At 43.0% G+C, this 26,360-nt stretch overlaps 1 long non-coding RNA gene across 2 annotated transcripts in view; it reads left to right on the top strand.

The window, feature by feature from the left end:
* The first annotated feature begins 9,593 nt into the window (after positions 1-9,593).
* The window catches only part of LOC130248905 (uncharacterized), a 22,230-nt gene continuing 5,463 nt past the window's right edge, over positions 9,594-26,360 (top strand). Inside the window, exons 1-3 of one of the 2 annotated variants that reach the window (XR_008839703.1) lie at positions 9,630-9,714; positions 22,878-23,163; positions 26,178-26,319. This is a non-coding gene — a long non-coding RNA (uncharacterized LOC130248905). Of the gene's footprint in view, positions 9,715-22,877; positions 23,164-26,177; positions 26,320-26,360 lie in introns of both variants that reach the window. The other variant, XR_008839702.1, reaches the window with a different exon arrangement.

The raw sequence follows: 26,360 nt of genomic DNA, 5'->3' as shown, positions 1-26,360 counted from the left end.
CAGTACATTGGGCTAAAGAAGGTGATCATATGAACATTGAGCAAACTGTTAAGTAGCTGTCAGAATGACTGGCTGAAACCAACAAAAGATTAACACTCCTAACTTAGAGCAAATGGATCGACCTAATAGAGACAAAAATATGTGCTCTGAAAATAACTGAGCGGGGGCTATTTCCGGAGGGCTTGAGGAACATTATGACAGTCAGTTTGTTCTTACAGTTCAGCCAGCCTTAATCATCACCTCGCATTTCTCACTTCAGATTACAACTGTCTAAAAAGTTACTTCTGTCTAAAGTGCTGATAAACTCGGAAAACAGTGTGGTGGGTTGACCCTGGCTGGATGCCAGTTGCCCACCAAGGCTGCTCTAATGCTCCACTCCTCAGCTGGACAGGGAAGAAAAAAGTATAACAAAAGGCTCGTGGGTTGAGAGGAGAGGGAGAGATCACTCATCAGTTACCATCATGGGCAGATATTTGTTTAATTTATTGTCAATCAAATCAGTGTAGGATAATGAGAAATAAAACCTAAATCTTAACACGCCTTAAACTGCCCATACACACTCACACTCCCCTTCCTGGGCTTAACTTTATTTCCAATTTCCTCTCCCTCCTCTCTCCCAGCAGTGCAGAGGGATGGGAATGGGGGTTGAGGTCAGTCCATCAAACATTGTCTCTGCCACTTACTCCTCAGGGAGAACACTCCTCTCATTCTTCCCCTGCCCTCCCATGGGAGACAGTTCTCCAACAACTTCTTCAATAGGGGTCCTTCCCATGGACTGAAGTCCTTCATGAGGTGCTCCAGCATGACCCACCAGGGTCACAAGTCCTTCCAGGAAACCTGTTCCAGTGTGGGCTCCTCTCTCCATAGGGCCACAGGTCCTGCCAGGAGCCCGCTCCAGTGCAGGCTTCCCACGGGTCACAGCCTCCTCCACACCCACCTGCTCTGGCTTGCATCTCCTCCATGGGTGCAGGTGGATCTCTGCATTCCCATGGTCCCCCACAGGCTGCAGGGGCACAGCTGCCTCACCATGGGCTGCTCCATGGGCTGCAGAGGAATCCCAGCTCCAGTGCTGGGAGCACCTCCTGCCCCTGCCTCTGCACTGACCTCGGTGTCTGCACAGATGCTTATCTCACACATTCTCACTCCCCTCTCCCAGCCAAGCTCGATGTCTCAGCTTTTTTTCTCTTACATTACTCCAGAGGTGCTACCACCACTGCTGCTGGGCTCAGGCTTGGCCAGTGGTGGGTCCATCTTGGAGCCAGCTGGCATCGCCTCAGTTGGACAAGGGGAAGCTTCTGGCATCTTCTCACAGAAGCTACCCCTGTAGCCTCCCTGCAATCAAAAACTTGCCACACAAACCTAATACAGCCCTTATTTTGTGAGAAGTACTGTCTGCTCAGGCCCACACTGGTTTGTTCAGAACTCAAAGAATAGTGCAACTTTTACACTTCTTTCTTAGGTGTGAAGCTGAAACAACAGTCCTAGAGGCTTTTTTGAATCTTCGTGACCAGTGCTGTTTGGGTACAAGAACAAAGAACATTTATTTGATGCCTGAACAGTCTTAACATAGCTAAATATCTGTGAAAATCTTGATTTAGATTTAATTGCAGCAGAATCTAATTAACAGTTGTATATTAAAGACTTTAAACTCTCTGATCTCTTTGAAAATCACCAATACTGCCAAAACTGCAAACCCGTAAAAACAAGGAGACTGATTTACATTGAAAGATTGTTGCACTGAAGTAGTTCATGCAATTTCTTTGAAAGGAAAATAATAGCTGTAATGAAAAAACTAGCAGAAACACAAAAGTGTTTAGAGGGCCAAATCTCTGCGAAAGCATGAAATATTGGAAGCAGTAGTAATGAAGGGACTTGCCAAGTATAAGCAGCAGAGTACATTAGTATCAATTAGATACTGTAAAGTTTCAGGTATCTTCATGCTATCATAAGAAGGAATCTAGAATGAACATATTTATATTTTAACTACAGAGTTCTAAAGGCAAAACTGTGCCCCTAGCATGGGTGGGTAAGCCCTGCTCTGCCTGGCTGCCAAGTGATGAGGGGAGCCTGTGGGCTCCACGTAATGTGAGGCTGCAGCATATTTTTCACATTTCTCTGCAGCAGTATAGACACTCTTTGGTTCACTTGATCTGATTTGCAAAAAGGAAAAAAGAAGTTGAAATACTTCGCTGAAGAGGAGAGCAATTATCATAGAATCACAGAATCATTTAGTTTGGAAAAGTCCTCCAAGTTAATTGAGCACAAACTTTCACCAAACACCATCATGCCAACTAAACTATTGCACTAAGTGCCAGTCATTTCTTGAGTATTTCCAGAGATGGCAACTCTACCACTTCCCTGGGCTGCCTGATCCAGTATTTAAACCACTCTATCAGTGAAGAAATTCCTCCTGATGACCAGCCTGAACCTCTCTGGTTATGACTGAGGTTATGCCCTCTTGTCCTGTCACTGGTTGCCTCACAGAAGAGACCAATCCCCACTTGGCTACAACCTCCTTTCAGGCAGTTGTAAAGTAATAAGGTCTTCCCTGAGCCTCCTTTTCTTCAGGCTAAACAATCCCCATTTCCTCAGCTGATCCTCACAGGACTTGTGTTCCAGACCCCTCCCCAGCTTCCTTGCCCTTCTCTGGAAATGCTCCAGCATCTCGATGTCTTTCTTGCAGTGAGGGGCCCAAAACTGGACACAGTTCAGTGCAGCCTCACCACTGCTGAGTGGGGGGATGGTCACTGCCCTGATCCTGCAGACCACACCTTTGTTGATACAAGCCAGGATGCCACTGGCCTTCTTGGCCACCTGGGCACATAATGATTCATGTTCTGTTGGGCTCTCAATAAGCATTCCCAGGTCCTTTTCCACTGGGCTGCTTCCCAGCCACTCTCTCCCAAGCCTGTAGCACTGCCTGAGGTTGTCATGACCCAAGTGCAGGACCCAGCACTTGGCCTTGTTGAGCCTTAGGGGCTCAGCCCATCAGTCCAGCCTGTCCAGATCCCTGTGCAGAGATTTCCTGCCCTCCAGCAGATCAACACTCCCAACCAGCTTGGAGTTCTCCACCAATTTACTATATTAAACAGGATGATTTTGTATCTCTCCTCCCTTCAAAATCCTTGGCTTTTTACTGTCTTACCAGAAGACAGTACTGGGTCTTTCTTAGATGCAGCCACTGACCACACACAGAAGATGAAAATAAGGCCTATGGCTACCTTTCAGCAAGCAAAATGGTTCCAGAATAGGATGAAGACCTATAACTTCTCTTCTTCTGTCCCACAAGCTCTTTAGGTTTGGAGTAGACATCTAACCATGACTGTTGTACATGAAAGAGAAGCCCTGCACTAATCTACTTACCTGCATGAATTCCCTCTAATCTTGCAACCTGTAGCATCTACCCAGGTCCCATCACCCAGCTCTTGGGCTTGTAGATCCCCTCAAAGGAATACCACAGCCACACAAGGAGAAAATATAGTGATGAAAACAGTAACAGGCAAATACTCAATGAAATTCTGATGACGTCAAACTGATGAAGTTGTTTTATACTTGATCCCAGCAATTTTTTGGTGAACAGTGAGACAGTGAGATGCAGCTGAACTCTGACACTGCACAAATGGAGAAGTCAGAAATACCTACAGGTTAATTAGACCATGAAGATTCAGAACTTAGTTTTTCCCCTTCTGCATGGAGCTCTGGTATGTTTTCTACAGCTTTTCTCTGAATTTCTTTCTTTTTTTTTTTTTTTTTTTTTTTTACCCAAAGCAGTTGGAAATATTAGCCCTCTAGAAAGAAGTTTTGCAGGAAAATCTAATTACATACACTATATTTCAACTCAGAGCACATTTTACAGCATACTTTGAAAACAAAGCTTCTAGTTATGGTGCTATAATGTTATTACTGATGTTATAATAGGGATTTTGTGTCTGACCTGACTCCTATCTCACCACTCTATCAGACTGGTTGACTTTTGCAAAGTCTGATTAAGCATTAACTCAAAACATAAATCCGAAGGAATTTTCCCAGTCACATCAACATTTACTAGTTTTCTGGCATGCATAAAAACACCACTCTGCAAAATCCCATGCTGTCGCTTTAGTGAATGAATGTAAAACACTCTTGGAGCCATGGTAAATATAGACTTTTACATGGAAACACTTAATTTATTCCAGCTGCATAATCTCTTGTCTATTGCTATGTCCTATATTTTCCTAATCAAAAACCACCTGTTGTTTCAGATAAACAGCTAAAACTATTATCTGTTTAAAGTTTACAGTCCAAGGAGGACACAGTAACAAGATGGTAATTCAATCTGTATTCTCCAAACAGATAACTAAATTCAATATTCAGATGAAAGACAACTGTTCAGTTGGACACAGAGGCAGCCAAAGAAACTTGGTAGCCTGCATTCCTAGCAGGAAGAAAGTCCTCTGATTTTAAAATCTAGGCTGTTCTCACAGTTAGAAACACATCCTTAGGAAACAGCAAACAGATTCTCCCAAATATGGGGAACTGCACAGTTTCCAAATAAGGAATTGTCCACTGAGTCTTAAACAAAGGAAATCATCCGCTTTTCCTACTGTGAGTCAAATGAATCATTTTTCCCCTGGAAGAGACTTAACTACACTTTCCTAGGTGAACACATTCACTTCAGTATTTTGAAGTCCTGTGCTTTCAGTTTTGTTTTTGCAAAAGGATATAGAAGTAAAGTCTCCAGTCCCAGTAGGCAGGCTTGTTTCTCTAGCTTCTTTGTATTGTCTGCCCCAATGGATTTGGGAGAACCCGTTTGTCTGCAGTAACAAGCTGCAAAGCATTTTTTTTAAATACAAACTGTCTGAAGTTTGTAGAGAGTATGTTCACATGACAAATATCTGCTACTGCTCCAGAACAAAGGGACCAAACCCAGATGTGTACAACTTGTTCAGTATATGGAAAAAAAAAAAGTCTTAACCACTGTCTAATCTGCTTTTGCTCTATTAGCCTTTTGCTGAGTAACAGGCTTTACAAACCTTACAACCAAGGCCAAAGCTTGTTAACACTCATGTGAATGTAAAAAACTGCCTTAGAGCCCATAGCTGATACACCCTTCCACTCCAGTTCCACCAAAGACACCTCTACTTCTATGTTACTTGTAATGCCAGTTTGTGAGCACCTGGACACAGCTGACAATGTGCAAGTCTACAGTTCTCACCTGGAGCTAGGATTTTTCTCCTATAGAAGTGCTTTGTATCAAATTCTTACTTGCAACTTTCTGAGAGCTGTTTTAGCCCACAGGCAGACCTCTATATTATTGTTGCAAGATCTCCCAATAAAAGCAAGACCAAATTATTAGTGATTTTTTTCCCCTTGGAGAAGTTGGTAAGCAATCAGATTTAGTGGGAGCATGGCCTCTGATCAGCTGACATCTCAAACATCCTCCTGATACCCTCGTAGACAGCAGTGGTTTCTAGGTGTTGCAGCCTTGGAAGGTGCCAGCAGCCTCCTAGTGATGCTTCCTCAGAGTTGCCTTCAAGAACAAATAGAGTTAGGCCCTATAAAGAATGGAATTTCCATGCATGTCATCTGATGCTCACTTTCCATTTCTAAACTTAAGGGCTAGGTCTCAGTTCAGAACATTTTTCGGTTCCAGCAGAGACTAGAGTTCCTCAGACTTTTTTTTTTGCTGGTAACAACAGCACAATCAATTAACAATGTGAAAGTAATACTGGAAGGAGTAAAGGAGTGCAAAGGTTTTTTTTTTCACTTTAAGGAAATAATACCCTTATGCCATAAGGTTCCCTCTTCTACTTGAAGGGAGGAGAAAGGTGGAGAGGTAAGAGAAGAGATTGACACACCTCCTGTTCCACTTCTCTGCAACACAGAGAAGAGAGTTGCATTCCACATCTGGTCTTAAAGTGAGGGCTGGGCAAAGCCCACCCCTGCTGCACAGTTACACTCTCTCAATCACTTTCTGTCAGCTGTGTTCATCCCTGGGAAGGCACTCTCTTGCCAGGATGTTCTTGCCTCCTCCCACCCACTCACCCACCCGAGTTTTCCTGGCAGCTGTGTCTTAGCCTTACTCCAGCCCTTAGGATATTTCCACCTACCACTTCCTGCCATGAAAACCTACCAGATCTGCTTGCTTGGATAACGAGACACCAAATGCTGAGCTGTATCATCTCTCAAAGGCACAGATGGGGGATGGGATGCAGAAATGGCTTAACGTACAAAGGCAGCTCTTTTTCTGCTTGGGTTCTAGGGGATCAGCACACGTCAAGAACTGAGTCTGTTTCAGCAGCCCTTGAATTCCTTTGATTCATTCCAGCAGCCCCAATAGTATGTGAGTCACCACAGTGAGCACTCCCTGCACAACAGCTAGAGGTGAGGGAGTGTTTATGACTGTGCTACACAGCACTCAAGATGTGACAGTTCTGTGCTCCTGCTGTGATCCTTCACAATTCTTCAGCTGCTGTGGCCCGGCCTTGATGTGATCCTTAGTCACTGACAGAGCTCCTATGCTGTTCCCTAGTGCAGAGCATGGGACAAGTACACAGCTCTACCCTAACCAGGTGTGGAGGTTGCAAAGGCTTGTAAGACAGAAAGGAGCTGGGAGAAAGGGCAGGAAGAGGAGAGCCATGTATCTGTGTGGAGATCAGGAAAGGAGCTGCAAAGGGCTGCAGTCCTTTGGGAGATGTTGCACAGGAAGCTCAGCAAGAAAGAGAAATGTGCTTCAGACTCCTTGACATCTTTTTTTGTGGAAAAGGGAGCAAATTAGTTCAATGTATAATTATTCAGGAGGTGACTTCTTCCATTTGCTGTATTCCAAGTCATTAAAAACGGAAATATGAAAAATGAAATCAATTTTCCAGACTTATTCCATAAGCGACTGAAAGGAAACAAATATTTTCACATTATATTTCTAGCAGGTATGTCATTTAATATTGCAACACTGTAATGTTTGGGCCATAAAAGCTTCAGGGAACTTAAAAGAAAACTATGAATTTCTCACATGGTACAAAAATGAGCTTTGATGCTTTTAAACTTAGCTCTTCTTTATTTACCTCATAACATTACAGCAAGAAAGAGTTCATAAATACGGAGTGTTACACCACAAATAATGTCAAAACAATTAATGTTGAGATTCTTAAAGTGAAAAACTATAGGTTTATGACAGTAGGCAGCAGGAACAGAAGAGAGAGAAAGAAGAGACAAAGAAAGAAGGTAATTTATTAGAAGTTGAACATTATACAGAAGCAAATACATGACTATATTTCTAATAATGTAGCTCTCAGAATCCTTTTGAATCCCTTAAGACTTGTGTGTGGAATGCAATACATGCCAGAGGCCCAAACCAAAGAACGCATACAAATACTTCAAGGAATTAATCACAAATACTATAAGATTCCTGTGTGTAGTGTAAATTACTGTTACTTTAATTTCAAGGCTCTTTATGTCTGAGATGAATAAGAGCAAGTTTTCTATGTTCCAAGAATATAGGAATATAGCTGTGAAATGAGCAATGTCCATCAAAATAAAGGGCCTATGAGAATTCTGAGATTCTGCTCCATGGCACAAGAAATTAGGGCTTTTTCTCTTTACTTTTACTGGCTTTCTTATACTAAGAAAATCATATAGCTGACCAAAAGCCATGTAGGTATTTTTCCCCACAAGAGACTAGTGATTATACATTTCCTAACCACCCTAAATGTCTGTCTCTTGTCTCCTGGAGAGTATTTGTCCCCACCACGCCAGCCCAATTGTCATCATAAAACTATGCCCTGTTCAGCTCCTGCAAGACAAAACAAGATCCAAATCCAAGAAAGAGTTCATGGCTGTGAGTCCATTAAGGAGACTTCCTCCAGTCCAGAGTTAGTTAAGTAAGATCCTGAGCCTCAAAGATTTAGATGTCTAACTTGTATTTAAAGGTACCTAATTACCTTTAAGAATCTGAGCCTAAGCCCCTTAGCCCCTTGGGGTTAACTTGTGGCTCTCTCCTTGGCATTTCCTACAGCTATTTTGGAGAGATCCCTGTTCAGTTTGCTGACATTAGGCATTTCAGGAGGGAACAGGGCTCATTTCAAATCTGTGGTTGCTATACGTTAAAAGCTAAGGTTCAAAGGAGTGCTGGCATCTTTCAAATCACCAGTGTGAATGTACCTTCTCAATTCTACTATCTTTGCACACACCTGAAACCCTTCTCCTGTCCCTTCTTCTTATGCTTTTCTCCTTTTATATGCTTCAATACAACAGTTTTCTTCTATGAGGCCTACACAACACGCTGCTTTCCTCTAAGAAGCAGCAGGCTTTTTCTTCCCTCTGCTCCTTTGCAACATCCTTGCTTTGGAATCCCTCCAGTAAGCTCCTTAAGCACATGGAGTCACAAGTACTTAGCACAGAAGAGAATTACATAAATAATAATAATAATGATAATTAATAGCCCATAAATGGAACCTTAAGGGGCTTCTAATCTTCACATGTGCTTGGAAAGCAAGTCTCCAAAACTAATTTGGGTGAGAGTTCTTAGCAGCAATATAATAATCAAAATATAAAACAAGTTCATACAGTTACATAGCCAAGTAGGCTTCTGCACAAGGCAATATCTGTATATAGTTTGGCTGTGGCAGAGCATTGCCCATCCCGGATTCCTGAAGCTGACTTTTAAAGAAGTTTGCAGGGAATGTGTAGGATGTGTTACACTTCTGTACTACTCCCTTGAAACTGGCTGCCAGGTTGGAGGAGTGAATCATTTGGAAGCAATGGATTTCCTTGAGTTTCCTAGAATAAGACATGACATAATGCATGCAATTACATAGCACTAGCAACACACTGTTGATGCCTATATTTAATGCTCTTGATTTTTTAAAGTTAAATTATTTCATTAACCCTGGTGTTTGTGAAAACACTTTGCTCTCCATTTTCACAGAAGATTTCAGTATCAAAATTGTGAAAAAAATTAAAATTATTTACTTTAGTCTTTTTTTGTGATTGAAATGTTGCTTATGTGTAGTAAAATGGAGATATCCTTGAATGACTAATGATTTTTGTTTCAGACCAATTTGACCACAATATTGTGCTCCCACTGATCAGCAGTGGGACCTGTGAGGAAATACTAATCGCTGAGTTTTCCATTAAATATGTTACTTGAGTGAAATCCTGAACGGCTGAGGGTGGAGTATTGAAGTGCACGGGAAAAGAGCTGTGCTGGAGCCACACGTTCCCAGTGGCTCACCAACAGGCCACAGACCCCTTCCCTGGCACAGCGCTTGAGTGCTGGCCACAGCTTCCCACTTCTGATCCTGGGAAGCCACCAGCGTGCTTTCCACAGGGACACAGAAATATCCTGGGAAAAACCAGCCTCCCCCTGGAAAATAACAAGCTGTTGTTGCCAGTCCAGCAGGGATGGGGAAAACTACTGGCTTGGAAAGGGCTGCGCTGAGGCGCTCAGCCCCTCTACAGGCCCTTCCCTGAGCTTGTGTAATCCCCGGGGGTGAAAAACAGATTTGCCCCTGGAATCTCTGCTTTTTCTGAAGTTTTCCCTCCCGGCTCGGCGGAGAGGCCTCCGGGGGGGATGTCAGGGCCGGACAGGCGGAGGGAGGCGCCGGGGCCGCCTCAGCGGGCGCTGCCGCCATGGGAACGCCGGCCCGGCCATGGGAGAGCCCGGGAGAACCGAGCCCCGAACGGAGAGAAAGCAGCGCCACGCAGCGCTGGCGTGTCTGCGCGGCTTTTTGTTCGGTGCGGTTTTTCTCCTGTTTTGTCTGGGGGTTTTTGGGGTGTTTTTTTTCGGGGTGGGGAGGAATCGTCCAAATGTAGTCAGCATTTAGTCACCGTTTGTTATATTTATTTAAATTGATTTAACGCAGGAAAGCGACAGCGGGCCGAGCTGGTGGTGAAAAGTGTGAAAGGGGAGGCATTGAGCGGGGGGAGGCGGCGCTGGGGGCAGGCGGGCGGGAGGTGACGGGGCCGGGGGAGGATGAGGAGGGACAGGGGCGGCTGGAAGGGGCGGGAGGGAGCTCATGGAGGCAGATGGAGCCGCAAATCTCCTCCTTCAGTGTCTGGAAAGACTGGAGTGTGTGGGCTGCAGCTGTGTGGAGGAGCCTGGTGTGCATGGGCAGGTAAACACGGACGCCAGAATGTGAAAACAGGGTTTCTGAGCAAGGCAGAGATTACCAGTGCGTTGAAGGGGAGGGGTCTAAAGTGTGCATGGGAGGTACAAAGGCAGCAGGACCACTCTTATCAATTCCTCCCGAACTCGGAGGAGGGCCCATTACCCCTCAGGGCGGTGTGGCCGCCGGGAGAGCTGCAGTGCAGAGCTGCCTCCAGCTCACACCATCCCTGCTGATCCACACGCTGCCCACAGCCGGGGCGGTGAGGAGGGGCTCACCCCTGCTGTCCTCTGCTGAGGGACCGGCTGGGCTGGAAACGTGGAGCTGCACCCACAGTTTGCTGTTCCTCTGCTGTCAACAAATAAACCATCGAGCTCTTGCACTGCTCATCCGTGTAAAAGATGGCAATTTGCCACTGACAGAGGTTAATCCTCCAGCTCAAATGGCAGAAGGCCATGTTGTGGAGTTACAACATTCATCAAGCCTGCTAATGATCTTGTGGTGACATACATGAATTCTGATGATGAGAGTCCTCTCTTTGCTTTAAATATGACCTGAAAGATTATGCTGCAGGATTTGTTCTTAATTTATCCTCCTCCTGCATATATTCGGCATGTTGCTGGTTTCAGTGGTGGATTGTGTGTTGTTCCCACATGGTGCCTCTGTTCCTCAGTGCTTGAGGTGGATGGTGCTTTGGGGTTGAATTGTAGCTGGGCACTGAAGAGGGATGTTATCTGGGTGGCTCGCTTTGCAAAAACTGGACCATGTATAGTAAGCAATGTGGGGGAAGTATGATGGAGATGGGATGGTCTCAGGAGCAAGACAGTTAAATGCCACTTAGCAGAACTGGAATCTCCTTTTGTCTGCATGACGGAGCTGCTTACAGAGCTCTGGGCAGCAGCTTAAACTCCAATGCAGCTATTCTCAGATATCCAACCTGCACTGTCATGGCTACAGCTGAGATCACCAGGCTGCTAGTCACAATAAAGAGAGTGAAAAAAAAAAAAAAAAAAAAAAAAAAAAAGAAAAAAAAAAGCGCTAAATATTTTGAAAAAGTAAGCAAAAAAAAAATAAAAAAGTTGGAGGTGTCTCAGACTGAGAATCCAAAGTACCATGTCCCTTGCTCATGTTCTCCATCATAAAGTTTAGCTAAATGAAGATTTTCTGTCAAAGCTAGATTCAGTTCCTTCATGTCACATCTGCCCTTACCCTGTTCACTGCTCTGTGTGGCAGCTACCAGCTCCTCAAATGCACTAGTGAAACTGTCTGTGGGCTTGCAGTGCAGATGATTTACAGGCCAGCCTTGTAAATGGTTGTGTCACTGCTACTATGGAGGCAGCAAACTGCGCTACCAGAGTGGGAAGCTGGAGACAGGAATCAAGAAAGAGGGAATGTCTTAATTTGCTTTTGGGATGAAATTTTCCTGTAACAACATTGTGAGTCCATCATCACTCAAGTAGTAACACTGGTGTGAGACCTTGCCCCTCTACTCCTGAAGATGTCAATGAATAGTCCTCTGTGCAGAGCACAGTTGGGGCAACATTAGGCTTATGAAGATGGACGAGCACAGGCAGAACGGAAGAGAAATCAAATTCCTGAGCAGGCACTCACCAAGTAGTCACTGGCTGTTCTGCTCACCAATGATGCTAGAATCCCACAGGAAAAAAAAACACCTTAGAACATCACATGTAATTACAGACTGCATCCTCAAACAGTTGTGCAAGAGGCACAGTTCTAAACTAGCATTTGACTAAAATAGTAATATCCTTTGAGATATTCTGTTTATCCAAAAATACCTCTCTTCCCATTTAGACCTGGTTCAGGGTGGCTGTTTTTCTGTTTCAACCTGCCTGACTGAGGCAGAAGGGAGACTGGGAGGGTGCTGTGAGAAGCATCCTGGAGCCTGAGCAGTGACAGTGAGCTGATTTTGCATTCCAAGTCCTACCTGTTGCTGAGGCAACCCAGCCCAGCCCAGTCCATCACTTCAGCCAGACTGTCTGCTGCCTTCATTTCCTTCCCCCAGCTGCACGGGTGGAGAGAGGCAGGCTGCATTCCCCAGGAAAAGGCAGTCTGTGGGATGTGGTATTGATTTGCTGGGGGAGACTCTTGCTGGAGGGCAGTGAGAGAACAGGGCAGCTGGGTCCTGTGAGAGGGTGGCTTGCCCAGCCAGAGATCAATATGCTTCAGCAAACCAGGGAGCAGGAGCTGGCAAAGCCAGAAGTTTCCTTTGTTCTGTTTGTCTTGTGGAAAAAATAGACAAGCAAATAGGCTTAAGGATTCTGGATATAGAGAAAGGGAAAACCTCCTTATTTACAGAGCAGCACAACCCATCCAGCAGTGACAGTTTTAAAGCAGACTGTTTTAAGTTTGTGTATAGCTGAGGACATGGTGACTAGTAAGGGTGGGGAATCTAGAGAGTTTAGTGCATGTCTGTTGGGTTCCTTCTGGTTTGAAATAAGGGCAGCTTCAGGGACAAGTGACCAAGTTCCCAAGTCAGTATTTTGTGGTTTTACAATCACACTTTCAAAAATGTTTTCTCATTCCTGTTGCTGTGTGGAAAATCCACCAAAATAGCTCTGAAGATTGCCAACACACCAGGCGAAAGAGTAAAATACTACTAATAGCATCTGTTTTGATGTAATATCAGGAGAGAAATAGATTTGCAAGTGTGTTTTCTATTGTTTTTAATTTGACAGTGACTCCTTAAGTATGCAACATTGCCTCCAGAGTTTATTTTACAGTTCACAGTAAATAAGAGTTAGGCTGCCAGGCGTGGTTGCTTTGTTTTGGTTTTTTTTGGGTTTTTTCAGTTGTTCCTAAAATCATGGTCTAAAAACTCCTAAAATGCAGATTGAACTGCTGCATGGTTTTGGAAGGACTGGGTTATTGTGCACTCCATACTCTGCTTCTCTGTTGCACAGTTGCCTGTAAGTCTGCATTCATTTGAATGTTTTCATAACTACTTTGTTCTCTTCTGAAGAGCGCTTCCCATTTTTTATTTTAATAACTACAATACAAAAATAATGAGCTAAACAGGGCAGAAGTGGTGACTGATGAGCTCATGCTGACAGCTTGCTGCTTGGGATGGCTTTGGTCCATGCAGCCCATACTTCTCAGTCAGAGCCCAGACACAAGCCAGAAACTGTTCCTGGGGGACATCATGGAGACATGTTTTAGGAGGCAAGGAAAATGCTTCCACATGGACACAAGCTGGGCAGTGCTACTGGCCTTTAGAGTCAGAGGACAGGCACTAAACCTGTTCAGTCTAATACAGATGTAACTGTGATCAGGAAACTGGTAGGAAAAGCTACCAAAAATTTCAGCTTCATTAAGTACTTAGCTGTCCTGTGTAATGATCCTGGTCCTTTGCAGAATCTGCTAGGAGGGTCTCAAGCTGGTGGAACATGTAGGGTGCATGGAGCTGCTTGCTTGGATTCTTTATAGAGTATATAGTAATGTAAGTTAGAAAATGCAGATTTCAGCAGCACCAGATATATGAGTAGTCTTCTTTTTATCAAAAAAATGTGTTTCTTCTAGGGTGTGAAATATAAACTACAAGGTAAAGGGAGAAAGAGGATGGATATAATTTGTGTTTTCTTCTATTACAAGTCTGTAACCTCTGGCAGTGAGTGTCATGTCAGCTGGGCACTTTCATGCCTCAGACGTTACTGCTATGCATTCCAGCATTTCTCTGTGAGAGACCAATTGGAAGGAAACAGGAGATGTCAGGAACCTATCTCCTTCAGAATGTCATTTCAGCTATACAGCCACTAAACTTAGTGATTTAGCTGTAAAACAACAGAATAAATTCCGGCTTCCCTTCCTCTCCCTTCCGAAGCCCCCTGGGTTCTCCCTAAATAATGTCTGTGGTCACCCATTTAGGTTATTTGCTAAGTTTCCACTTACCACTGTAATTTCGTAGGAATGACTGTGTTCCTTCAGTGCTTTGTGATAATAAGAGCAGAAATAGGGAATGGAAAAAAAGACCAGAGGAGAGTAGAGGCCTCAGCTAGAATTGCCCTTTTACTGAGTAGCCTGAGCAGAGTGTCAGGGGAACGCCGGGCAGTGCCTCATCCTGAGCTATCACATCATTTAAGACTGAAAGCAAGTACTGACATTTTTTTAGGGCTAAGACCACATTCAGAGTTGAATATGTCTGTTCAGGCAAGAAGTCTGCAGTCAACTTCAAAACATTTAGCTACTCTGATTTGTGGGTTGTCATATCTGAAAACAGTAAAGTCCAGTTGAACTGGGAAACAGAACATGAAAACCCATGTGCACCTTAAAATTGCCTGCCTTAAAAACAAGACACTGAATGCAAGCTCTCACTTGTAAAATAGTCGTGCCTTAAAATCTCTGAGGTTTTGTTCTTCTCTCCTCCTGTTAGGCTGTATGAGTACCTGGGGACTTTAAATTACAGAGTTTCCCTGGATAACTGTCTTGATGACCTGAAGCTTCATCAGAGCAATATCCTACATACTTAAGATAGGTCTTTTTTAAGGCAGGGAAAATACAAATATTAAGGAAAAGGTAATATGCATGAAGTATTGTGTGCAGTTTGGGGCACCACAATATAAAGAACATATAAAGCTAATACAGAGCATCCAGAGGAGATGATGATGGTGAAGGGTGTTGAGGGGAAGCCATGAGTGGCTGAGGACACTTGGTCTGTTGAGTCTGGAGAAGAGGAGATTCATTTCAGTGTAGAGCTTCATTGTGAGAGGAAAAGGAGCAGCAGGCACTGATCTGTTCTCTCTGGTGGTCAGTGACAGGACCTGAGGGAATAGCCTGAAGCTGTGTCCGGGGAGGTTTAGATTGGATATTAGAGAAGGATTCTTCACAGAGTGTTTGGGCACTGGAACAGGCTCCCAAGGGAAGTGGTCACAGCTCCAAGCTTCACAGAGTTCAAGAAGTGTTTGGACAATGCTGTCAGACACATGGTGTGACTCTTGGGTATGTTGTGTGCAGGGCCAGGAGTTGGACTTGATGATGCCTGTGAGTCCCTTCCAGCTCAGGATACTCTATGACTCTATGCATATAATAGTGAAGGAGAGCTATTTCCAGCACAGAGTTGGATGTGTGTGGAATCAGGATGTTAGTAGTCCAGATCTACACAGATAACATGCTGAATTCACATACACCTTTTTCTTGGGAGTTTCAAATGGCCAGAGGTATTCAATTAGCATTGGTACCAGGGTGCTTAAAAGCAGTAATTAAAGTACAGATTTACTGTTAAGGCACAAAGAGAAGAGCTAAGAAACTCTGAGTAATAATTCTATGACTCAAAGCAATGCCAGTGTGTGGTCCCAGCTCCCATTGCTGTGCACCATTTCAGCAAGAATGGTGTAATGCCAAATCCCTGGGAGTGTTCAAGGCCAGTTGGATGGGGTGTTGAGCAACCTGGTCTAGTGGAAGGTGTCCCTACACAGCAGTGGGGCTGGAATTAAATAGTCTTTAAAGTCCCTTCCAACTCAAACCATTCTATGATTCTTGAATAACTCCAACCACTGTGCTTTTGATAAAGCTTTCCCTGTCAACATGGAGGAAGAAAAGCACCCTGAAGTATTTGTTGATACTACTTTTTATCTTACGAGGAGGGCCATCCTTGGCTTCACCCAAAGAAACTTTCAGTGCTGCAGAAATGAGTTGTCACTGCTTTTGCATTGCTCTTAAGTGAAATGTTTTCTGTGCCTGGCCTTATAAGTTTCAAAAGCCTCCAGCATAAAGTCTACAGCCACATAACTCTCTGTTCCCCTTTTTATTTCAGTCTTTTCTCAGAACCTTAGAGTACAGAAATATGGTTAAATTTCCTCAAGCAATTCTAGTAATCAAATATGAAAACAGTAGAAAAATCTGTCTATGAAGTTAAAGAATATCTTACAGAAAATTTGAGTGGATTTTTGAATAGCATAGTTTTAAAGCTAATCAGTAGCTTGAAATGCACTTCTTCTGTGTAATTTCACATGAAAATCACTTCTAAAAGAAAACACCCCTGTTTCTCCTTGTTCATAATTCATGGGATACTTACAACAGTTTATATTTTGTGTGGTGAAATTAGCATATTAGGCCTGGATTGAAAGAAACTAAACAATACTTGTGCTTTGTTTATCTTGTTTATTTGCTGACTTCTTGCCTTTCAGACCTGAGCCAATTCCTTCTGTTCTTTACAGAAAGAACACTCCTTTACATTGTGGAGCTGAGCCACCAGCCCCTTGGAACAACCCACATTTTAGACAGTAAATGTCAACCTCTCCCATTCCTCTTTTAAAAGGCCATGGACTGAACTTGTTGAACTCTTTCTGTGGAGTCTCATGATATGTGAAAGGGAGTGGCAAGGACAGAAGGCCTGAACATGGTAAAGGGATAAACTACAGTGCACAGCAGTGTAGCCAACATTTATAGAAGATGGCTAAGGGTAGTACAGAATGACTGAAGTAAGATAAAAAAACAAACAACAGAAAAGTATTTTAAGACCCTTTCAGCAAAACACCTGTGTGCCTATTTTACAGTGCTGGCTTTTGTGGCAGTGCTTTACAGAGTTTGTCAGCCAGACCCTTAAAAAAATCTTTGCTTCCACCTTACTCACTGACAATGCCCTCTAAGACAAAGATTTCACTGTCTTTCCCTCCTTCACCTGCACCCCCTTGGAAAGTTCCTCCTCTCTCTCTCTATTACTCCACACAAAGTTCTTGTTAACTACCCACTACCTTCTAGCCCTTTACCCTTCTGGGTCTGATCATATCTCTCAGATAATTTTAAGATATTTTAGAAATTACTTCTTTAGAATGCCTTCAGTTTTGAAGCCCCTCTTCTTACGTTTCCCTCAACTGTACATTGGCAGATCAAAGAAGCGGAAATTGTTCTCAGCTTAAAACATCTCTACTGCATCTAAGCACAATTCTTGATGAGCACAGACTGTCCTATCATCTGTCTGTTCCTTCCCTGTGGCTGCTGTCACTACAAACCCATTTTTCAATTTTCTACTTCATCTTGTGCCAAAAGCAGGATCCAGCTATTAAGGTATAATGATGTGCATTAGAAGGATTCAGAAGTTAATCTTTACAGCAGGCCAACAAGCACCAGCCTTTCAAAAAGCAGGGCCAACAAAAGGGTGCCTCCTTCTCCTCCTAAGCAAACAGAGAATTGTAAATTGTACTAAGATGTGAATTACATTCATATGAATAGCATAAGTAATGAAGAGAAGTGTTCTCAGAGTAATAATTGTGATTACCTGAACAAACAAGATGGGCACCTTGGACATCTAACCCTAGTCTTCTTTATCTGCACCATTCCTTTCTCCCTAACACTGTACATCCTCTCCCATCTAGACTTAATTCAACACTTTGAATTGTGTTTGATCAGGGACAGATCAAAGAAGTTGCCACCAGTCATCTTTGACAGATTTTAAAAAGACCTAGTTTTTGATTTAAAAACAGAAACTTGTCTGGTGGCCTGTCCTCAGAGATAGTCATGTTTGCTCAGTTTAAAACAAAATTCTCTACTTGCTGTAACTTGCTGGGCCAGGATTCTGGTATCCTCAGAAATGGTTTACATGCATGCTGGCTTTCACTGCTGATCAAGTAACTGGAACACTTTCAGTTCTAGCATTTCAACACAATGTTTTCATCTCATGTTCAGGATGAAAACTGAAAAAATGAACCCTATCCCCCAGTGAAATACACAGCAATGTTCTCATGTGGAAAGTTTCATTTTGAAATCTTCCAATTCAAACTAGTTCATTTTGGCTTTGTTTCATATGGAAATGTATACTCACAAATGGCTTTACTGTTTTTCAGTCCTTGGGATCTTTATTCACTCAACATTGTCACAGTTCTCCTCATGCTCCATTCCAGACAGAGAACACAATGCAATGAGGAGAAAAAAAAAAATCCACCTTGATAAGAACCACCATCCCAAACTTGTTTCATGTGTGTTCCAACAAGACATGTTTAAGATGATATAGTCATTGATCAAATAGCTCATTCTTCCATGGGGGAAAAAAAAGTCAACTTCTTCACATTTGCATTTTCCCATAAAAATTTGTTTTGGTGCAAGTTTTAAAGCAGCTGTAAAATGTGATATTTGACAATTGTCCTCTTATTTATGGACCTTAATGTAGACTAAAGACACCCAGATTCAACTTTTTAAAGTTTTGATTAGGAAAGAATGTATTCAAATGTTTACTGAACAGTATTATTAAAAATTGGCTTAATCTGTACCATAGTTTTCCTAGACAGAAATATCACTTCCAACTTGATTCTCCCCAGCATTGATAATCCCCTCCAGTCACTGAGTACTGTCTGCAGTACAAGCAAAAGAGCTCTGTTGTGAAAGAATAAAATCAGCTCAGCCACAAATTGTCAGAATAAAAATAAAGTCTCAGAAGAAGGGCTGAGGTTGAAAGACACCATTCAGAAGTTGAAAGAAGCCAAATTAGTCAAAACCAGACCAAATGGCAGGGAAATGTTGGGTGAAATCAAAGCAGAAGTCCTCGATACTGCGGCTTTCACTATGTAAAACCTGCATTTTCATTTTCTGTCACAAGTCATTAGAAATGTCAGTTCCTGTTCAGAGCACTGCTGACTGTACCTCAACTGGAGGAATCACTTTTCTAGTTTGATTTGTCTTTGCCTGTGCCTTAAGACAGCTGCACTGAATTTCCCAGTTACACCTGCACTTAAGATCTCTGCAATGACAATTCAATAATTCTTCCCATCTGTCTGTCTGAAGAGCTGTGGTAGCCAAGTGTTTCCTCTGAAGTCCATGTGCATCCTTCTCCCCCACAGCCTTTGTACCTGTGCTCTGACACAGTGTTTGAAGTCAGCAAGTGAACAGTACACACTGCAGAGCCTCCTTTCTGGAGTGAGGGATTGCTGTTGTCTGCACACTCTGCCCTTAGTCCTGATGAAACCTGGAGTAACAAGGAGGAGTCGTGGAGCTCTCAGCTTCCACTCTGGATAATTACACTAGATTTGTCTGTATCCCCTCTGCAGATTTAACTAGACAGAGTGCACAATTCACTTCCCACTAGAGCTTGCCTTGTAGTTTGTTGGGTGATTAAGATACAGTTCAGCAAGAAGATAGCAGATAGCCTTTGTGTATCTGATGAAAGATAAACAGTATCTGAACAGACTGAGCACAGATTTGAGTCTTTAGTCCGTGAAAAAAGAAAAGCCCTTACATCTGAAACCTGATTCCTGGTGAAATTTGCACCACACACTCTGGATCACACCTTAAGATCAGAAGAGAAAAACATCAAAACCCAAATCAGACGTCAGCAGCTAACGATTCACAACTTGGAGTTCCTGGTGGCAGGAGGCTGCCCAGAAAGTTCTGACACCCCAGGAAATCCAAGCTGCCAGAATGGCCTGAGAGAGCCCCTCTGCTTTGTGCTGGCAACATGATGCAGGCTGAGCAGAGACCCCCAGAGCCCACATCTCATGAGAGCAACAGCAGAAAGTACCCCTCACCTATCTGCCTCTCCTCTGTGGGTGTCAAACACATCACCACAAAGAGTATCTTTGTACAACATTTTGTCAGTGCTCTGCAAATTTTAGCTCCAGCCCCACCATCTGTCCACATCTTGTTCATGCTGTGAACTAGCAGGCTGACCACTCATCATCTCTCACCAGCCTACTGAGGTAACTGTTACCATCGATATTTCAGTAGCCATACACATAAAACACCATTTCTCTCTTAAAGCCTAGGAAATCAGAACACCAGTACCCAGCAAAAATAAACCAACCAAATCTCAATCGTAAGGAACTTGAATCACTAAGACAAACAGTATGTTCCCCTCCCAAACTAGAAGCTTTTGAAGTCCTTGAGGCTGGGACTTGCAGCCCTGTGAGTCAATTCATGTCAGCTGTGCCCATCCACACTCCCCAGGAGGGCAGCTGCCCTTTGCAGGTCTTTAAGAGCCTCCCCTGTCTGTGATATATCCCCAGCACATAACACTCTCCAACACTTGGTAGCCATTTGTTGGCTTGCTGATGTTAATGCTCTGTGAATTCTTATCAGATGTATTTATTACCACAGTTGTTAATGTTTTGGGATGGCACAGGCTGGCTTTAGTTCAAAGGAGAACCACAAGAACAGAAAATAAGCCCTGAAGGTGCTTATATCAGGAGTCTGACTAATGCACCTTACTAAGGAGAAGGTTGAAAATGCAACGTGGTGAGTGGGTGTTGTTACTCACAGCTGCAGAAGGTGTTTTAGTGCAGGGCTTTTCAGTTCTGCAGAGCAAGATCCAGTTTCTTACTCTCAATGTTAGAATCTTCAACAATATATGAAGTGAAGTGTATTCCTGAGAGGGAAATACAATTAACCAGTGGGGCTGAAGGGTGGGGCTTTTGTGATTAATTGTAATTGATCAGCAGGGAACACAGGGGGCATAAATTAACTCAAAAGATTTTAAAGGAGAGAGAGAAGGCTGAGCTGCATGCATCACATGAGATGTGATGGAGTGTTGAGAAGACTAGTGCTGGTGAAGGATGTGAGGTAGCAACATTCTGAGGTCTCTTTTCTAATGCAATAACATGCAGATCATGTCTGCAGTGAAGCCTGTGAGGGTGGCTGTAGAAAGATGTTCAAGGTTGTGTTGTGATCTAAGAATACAAAACAATGAGGTGCTGCATCTCGTGTTATTCCTAATGGATTTATTTGAATTACAGAGCAGTATAAGAGAGTCCCATTTAATTCCAGAGAGACACTGCTGCATGTGCAAGAGCTTAAAGCTAAAAAACTTAAATGCATTTTGTCACTCTCATCTCTGCAGATGCTTTTTTCAGTGCTTGTTAGCACAAAACTCACGTGAAGGAAAACAAAATGAAATCATTTGTTGCTCTTTTAGAATCTCAAATAGCTCTCCTCTTCACAGGGAAGGGATAGTGAGGAGAGCACTGGGGCTGGTACTCTGGAGGATATGAAGAGCAGATGCTCTTTTTAGCCATGGAGAATACAAGCTTGATTTTTCTGGAAGAGGTGTTGCTTCATAGAAGACTTGTATAGGGCAGGATGAAAATTCCAGTTTAGGTGCTCTCCTAGTTCCTTTCTCTGGCTCCTTTCAGTGACTCATTTTTTCCCTGAGTTCTTGAGGTGTTTATTTGTAGGTGCTTATCAGGAATTCAGTAAAGGAAAAGAAGAATTTCCCCATGATATTCTATGTTTCTTTAAAAAATCAAGAGGTTTAATTAACAATATTCATGCTACAAGCTTCTTAAATATTTTGAGGAGTTTGGTAATTTTTTGACATTCCTTATCACATTCATTACCATAGAATATATACATGCAGTTAACTACTTCAGACTATTCAGGCCATTCCTTTAGAAAAGAAGAATGAAGACAAGATTTTCTTGCCATCCAGGGCTACTGTGTTTCATACACTCCAAAGGATTTACTACAGTTAAAATAATGTTACTTAAAACCAGTGAGAAGGAGAGAAAAGGTGCCCAGGGCTTCAGGTGTTCTTGCGTGGTGTCAGCCCTGTGAGCCACCAGCTGCTCTGGTGAGTGGGAGCTGCCCTCCCTCTGCAGAGGGATGGGGCCAGGCTGGGCTGGGCAGCTCTGCTTTGCCTCCTGCTTCCCCCCAGAAAAGGCAGCCCGGGCTTGTCCTTGGGAGAAGGAGCATCTTCCCTTTCCAGCTGACTCTGCTCTATTCTGACATTTCTGACTATTCTGCTCAACTCCCTGTCATCTCAGGGAATGCTTCAGCCCTACCACCAAGCCTGGGCTGCAGGGACAGGGGAAGCAGGGGTCCCAGGAGATGCTGGTAGGAGGGAGGCAAGGAGATGAACAGAAAAAAAAGGGGTTTTTTTCCCCAGAAGTTAAAAAAAAAAAAAAAAAGGAATCAAGGATCTGCCAGCCACAGGTTTTTCTCTTTATTGAACTCTACTTAGCCTTGCCATGAAGAGCACAAAAATAAAATGAAGATATTAGAAGGAGCTTTCCATTTGCAACATTTTTACTGGGAGCTGGATCAAGCCTAACTGAAGTAAGGAGAAAGGATTGTGGAAGGCCACACAACTTAACTGGAGACACAATGGGGAAATGAAGTTTAAATAAATATGTTTTTACATGTATATGCAACAGTCACACAATCAGTCATATGGCAAGAAGGCATGGATCAAAGAGGAAGAGCCTACCATGAGATTAAAGGGGGGATAATTGCAAGCAACCAGAAAGTTTTATAATAGAGGTGATAATAATATTCAGCAGAGGAAGGAAACAGCAAGGAACAGAAATGAGGATAAAATGCAAATATAAGATCCTTTGATCCTTCTGGCTTGCTCCTATATAACAGAATTATTTTATCACCCACTTATTTTATTTCCCTTCCACTTTCATCTTGCTTTCCTCTGATAGCTTTCTAGTTCCCTGCCCTGACACCATACCCACTCTGCCTTTCTCCACATGTCTGGTAGCAGTGCAGTGCAGGATATATCTTTATCAAGTGTCGCTTCTAAATACGAAACATCTTCAGTGAGGGATTGTACTTCTCATTTTGCTGCTGACTTTGGGAAGAAGCAGAGCTGGCAGGGGGAGGAACGCAGAAAATCAGCACTTGTAGTGAGCCAAATGGTCTAAGTTCAGCCTGAAATGCCAAAACTCCTCCCCACCATTCTGGAGGCAAACACAAATATTTAAAGAAAAGAGAACCCAAGAAAGAAGCAGCCTGGGAGTAGGATTTTGCAAGTATTTTTGAAAATTTCTGGTTTTTACCAAAGCTGCGGAAGTAAAAAACATTTTCCTTCCTCCTTCCTTCCCTTTTCCTGTATCCTGTTTGGTTTCATAGGTCAAGAGGTCTGTGACCAGAAGGAAGGAACCAGCCCTATTCTAAAGAGGATGTCATTTGAGTCTCCAAACAGAAATCTCTGCATTGCAGCACTGTGGAAAGCCTGGTCAGCCCTGGCTAAAAGCTCGGGCTAAACTTGGTTACGTGAGTCACCACTTCAGTGACTTCATACCACAGGCACGGCGGGAAGGAACAGCGGTGATGCTGACAGACACCAGAGCTTAAAAGGGGAGAAATAATGAGAAGAAAAATAAAGCACCAGTTTATTCTCTATGATGGCTAGAAGGTGTGTTGATGGCCTGAGAAAGACTTAAAAGCGTATCTGGCATTGATTTCTGGGGGTGGCTTGCTCACTGTGGGGGGCTGGACTTTGAAGCACAGGATCTGCAGCTAGAAGGGTTTTGTGTTTGTGTTTGAGTCGCAGTTCCAGCTGTGTGGGAAGATGAAGGCATTCTGAGTGTGCTCCAGTTTCAGAGGGTGCACTGGGAAGGCCTTGCTTTATACATAGTGCTTCTTCTGCCAGTGACAAAAGAGCAAGGCTGCAGGAATCAATTTGTTCCCTCTTCTGAGGAAGGACTCAGAGCCCCTTTTTTTACTGAACACTTGTATGGGCACTGTTAATGAGAGCCTCATGTCTATGAGGGCAGGGAATGCCCTGCATCATCTGGAGAATAAGTGAGGTGTATCCCATGGACAGGGAAGCAGGCCTAGTGGGACATGTATAGGTGTACCAAAATGAAAGGGTACACGGTGCAACTGGAATTCAGAGTGGGGTAAGAATATGATAATCCTGTTCTTGTCCCAGCCCTCAGGCTTTGACAGTGCACTCCTGGCAGAGCTGGTAGTGTCTGCTTCCTGTGACCTTCAGTGGGCTCACTACTGAGGGATGGTGTTAAATGGATTTGGGTTCCCACTTACTGACTCCTTTTCTGATCCTCTGGAGCCTAAAGGGAATCAGTGATTTGAATGATGTGAGCAAACACCTACAGGAGTGAGTATTGAGATGTAAAGCACGTGCATCACCTCCCAGTGGCAGCTGTGGTGTGCACTGTGCTGGTGGGGAATTGAACAACAGCAAAGGTGTCAGAAGTGAGACAGAAGACTTGGCCTTCCACAGGTTAATCAGTCAAATGCTCTCAACCACAAGTTGTGAGAGAAGGATGCTTCGTGCCTTGTACACAGTGAGATATCTCTGTGTTGGTGATGACACAAACAGCTCTGACTTGCAAGGATGAAGGACAAATTCCAAGCTAAAGCTGCTCCTGTTTCTTTGCAAGGAATTTAGATCAATCCTTCTCAGATTTAGGAACTGGTTTTACCTGATTCATTCACCATGTTTAAGTACTGGGGAAGATGCAGGATTTTGTGTGCTTGAGAGTTAAACACCGAAGTTTAAAGGGGTGTGGGATGTGTGTCCTCTGGGATGTGCTCGTTGTGTTCCCTGCGTTCCCTCCTGGGACTGGAGGACCAGCCTAGTGCTATTTCTCCGACCTTGCCGGGCTGTTGACTTCGGCTACTATTTCTGGCGACTGCAGATTCCCTAAGTACCACAGGAGGTCAGCACGGGATAAGTTTTTACTTCCACTGAATGAGTGGAAAAAATGTCTCTCGGTTTCGAGACTGCAGTTCCCACCTGCTTCAATAAACGTGGTGAGCACTGCCTTGCTTTTGGTATCAGTTGTATGTAATTCAGTTTTAGCCTGTGCATATTTTTACTCTCATCTTTCCTAAGAAGGGCTAGTTTATAATTTCCTCCCCTTTTTCTAAATGTCAGTATGAAAACTAATTTTGTGAAAAGCATCTCTGAAATATATATGTACATACACTATGTATATGCACACAGATATTATCACATGTATCATATATATGTGTGTGTATATATATATATATATATACACTGCTTATAGTATTTAGAAGGAAAGCTTAAAAGCCTGCAAAGCTAACAGTTTAAAAGCCTGGGAAGGAAGGTTAAGTTTGCTTTTAGCCAATAGCCAAAGGGGGATGTTCACATATTACTGAAAAATACTGAAAAGGATGTTTGGCAGATTAGTGAGCTAGGGCCTTTGCTTGGTTAAAAACAACCTTGGTGGTTTAATCCAGTCCTTGGTAGTGGTTCCTCCCTTTTACAGCATCCATAACTTTCGGCTTTTTACAACCTGGGAAAAAAAAAAAATCAATGAAGTCTTGTCTCAGAGCAAGACTTTACAATAGGGATCACAAGGCAAAGCTGAGACAGGGTAATGAGAAATTTGCTTGTCATTTGACTTGCATTGAAATAAATATGTTTGAAAACTCTTCTCCTTTTCCAGAAATTATAAAAGAAAAAAAAAAAAGAAGAGCTGTGTCTGTTCACAGTGGTATCTTCTGGGGATAAACAGGAAAAATATAATTCAGGAAGGTGCAAATTATTTTTCCTCTCCAAAGTTAAATTTAGAACATAAATCTTAGCATAATGTTTGCTTTTTATTTTGTAAGCCAAAAAGAGAAGTGCAGCTTAGTCTTCAAAAATTTCTTAAAACGTAAATATTTTCCTTGGCTTCATAGAAATGAGTGTGTGGGAGAGGGAGAAAAAAGTTGGCAGTTTAAGCAAATAAACTAGAAAATAATATGTTCGGTTAAGGGCACCAAAATAATATTATTGTTCTCTAAGCTACATTTGCATTGCTAAAAAGTTGCTTCTGGTGCAGCAGATTTCCATTAGGACTTCACATCAGAAGCAATATTATAACATAATGATTCTGTAAAGCCACATTTAGAGAAAAGGTCTCAAATGTAGTAGCATAAAGCAAGATGATGGCAGCATGCAAAGTACAAAATGCTCAGGTCATTTAAGCAGAAATCTTGCAGCTAAGATTCTCTGAAGTCTAAATTTGGATTTAGTGAGTTATTTTACTACAAGGAATGAAGTTAGAAGAAGTTACTGATGCAGGTAGAGACAGAATCATTCTGTCTCAAAATTTTCTCAGGGAATGAAGTTGTGAAGTATTTTTTAATGCACCTAAGCTAGTCATGTACAGAACTGGATCAAAAAGAGACAAAGCCTGTGCAGGAGTGGAGGGAGGGAGGGAGGGAAGCACAGGTATTAAATTTTGGTCTAAAATGAAATCTCTTTAATGTAGAAAACATGATGAGAACTGTAATTCTGAAGACAGCCCATCTGTCTTCAGAAACATCAATTACAGCAGAGAGATTATTATCTCTTAAAGTGGCATTTAATTAGTGGAATTAAGTCTGAAATATCACTGAAATGCTTCCTCGGTAATTATATGACTTCAAATCCTTTCCTTTTTATATCTACAGGAATCAGCCATAGGATTCCCTGCTCTGATGATGCAAGTCAGAGAGCTCTGAGTACCTGCGTGGCAGAACAGGGCTCTGAAGGGGCGGCTCTGGGACGGGGACCTCAGTTTGGGCACCAGGGCGGAGCCTGTGGCTCCAACAGGTTCGTTCATGGATTTCCTTTGGAGAGGTGACCGAGTGCAT

The sequence above is a fragment of the Oenanthe melanoleuca genome, chromosome 2, assembly GCF_029582105.1.
Source record: "Oenanthe melanoleuca isolate GR-GAL-2019-014 chromosome 2, OMel1.0, whole genome shotgun sequence".
Taxonomy (NCBI): domain Eukaryota; kingdom Metazoa; phylum Chordata; class Aves; order Passeriformes; family Muscicapidae; genus Oenanthe; species Oenanthe melanoleuca.
The sequence above is the reverse complement of the archived record's forward strand: the minus strand, read 5'-3'. Positions and strand labels throughout refer to the sequence as shown.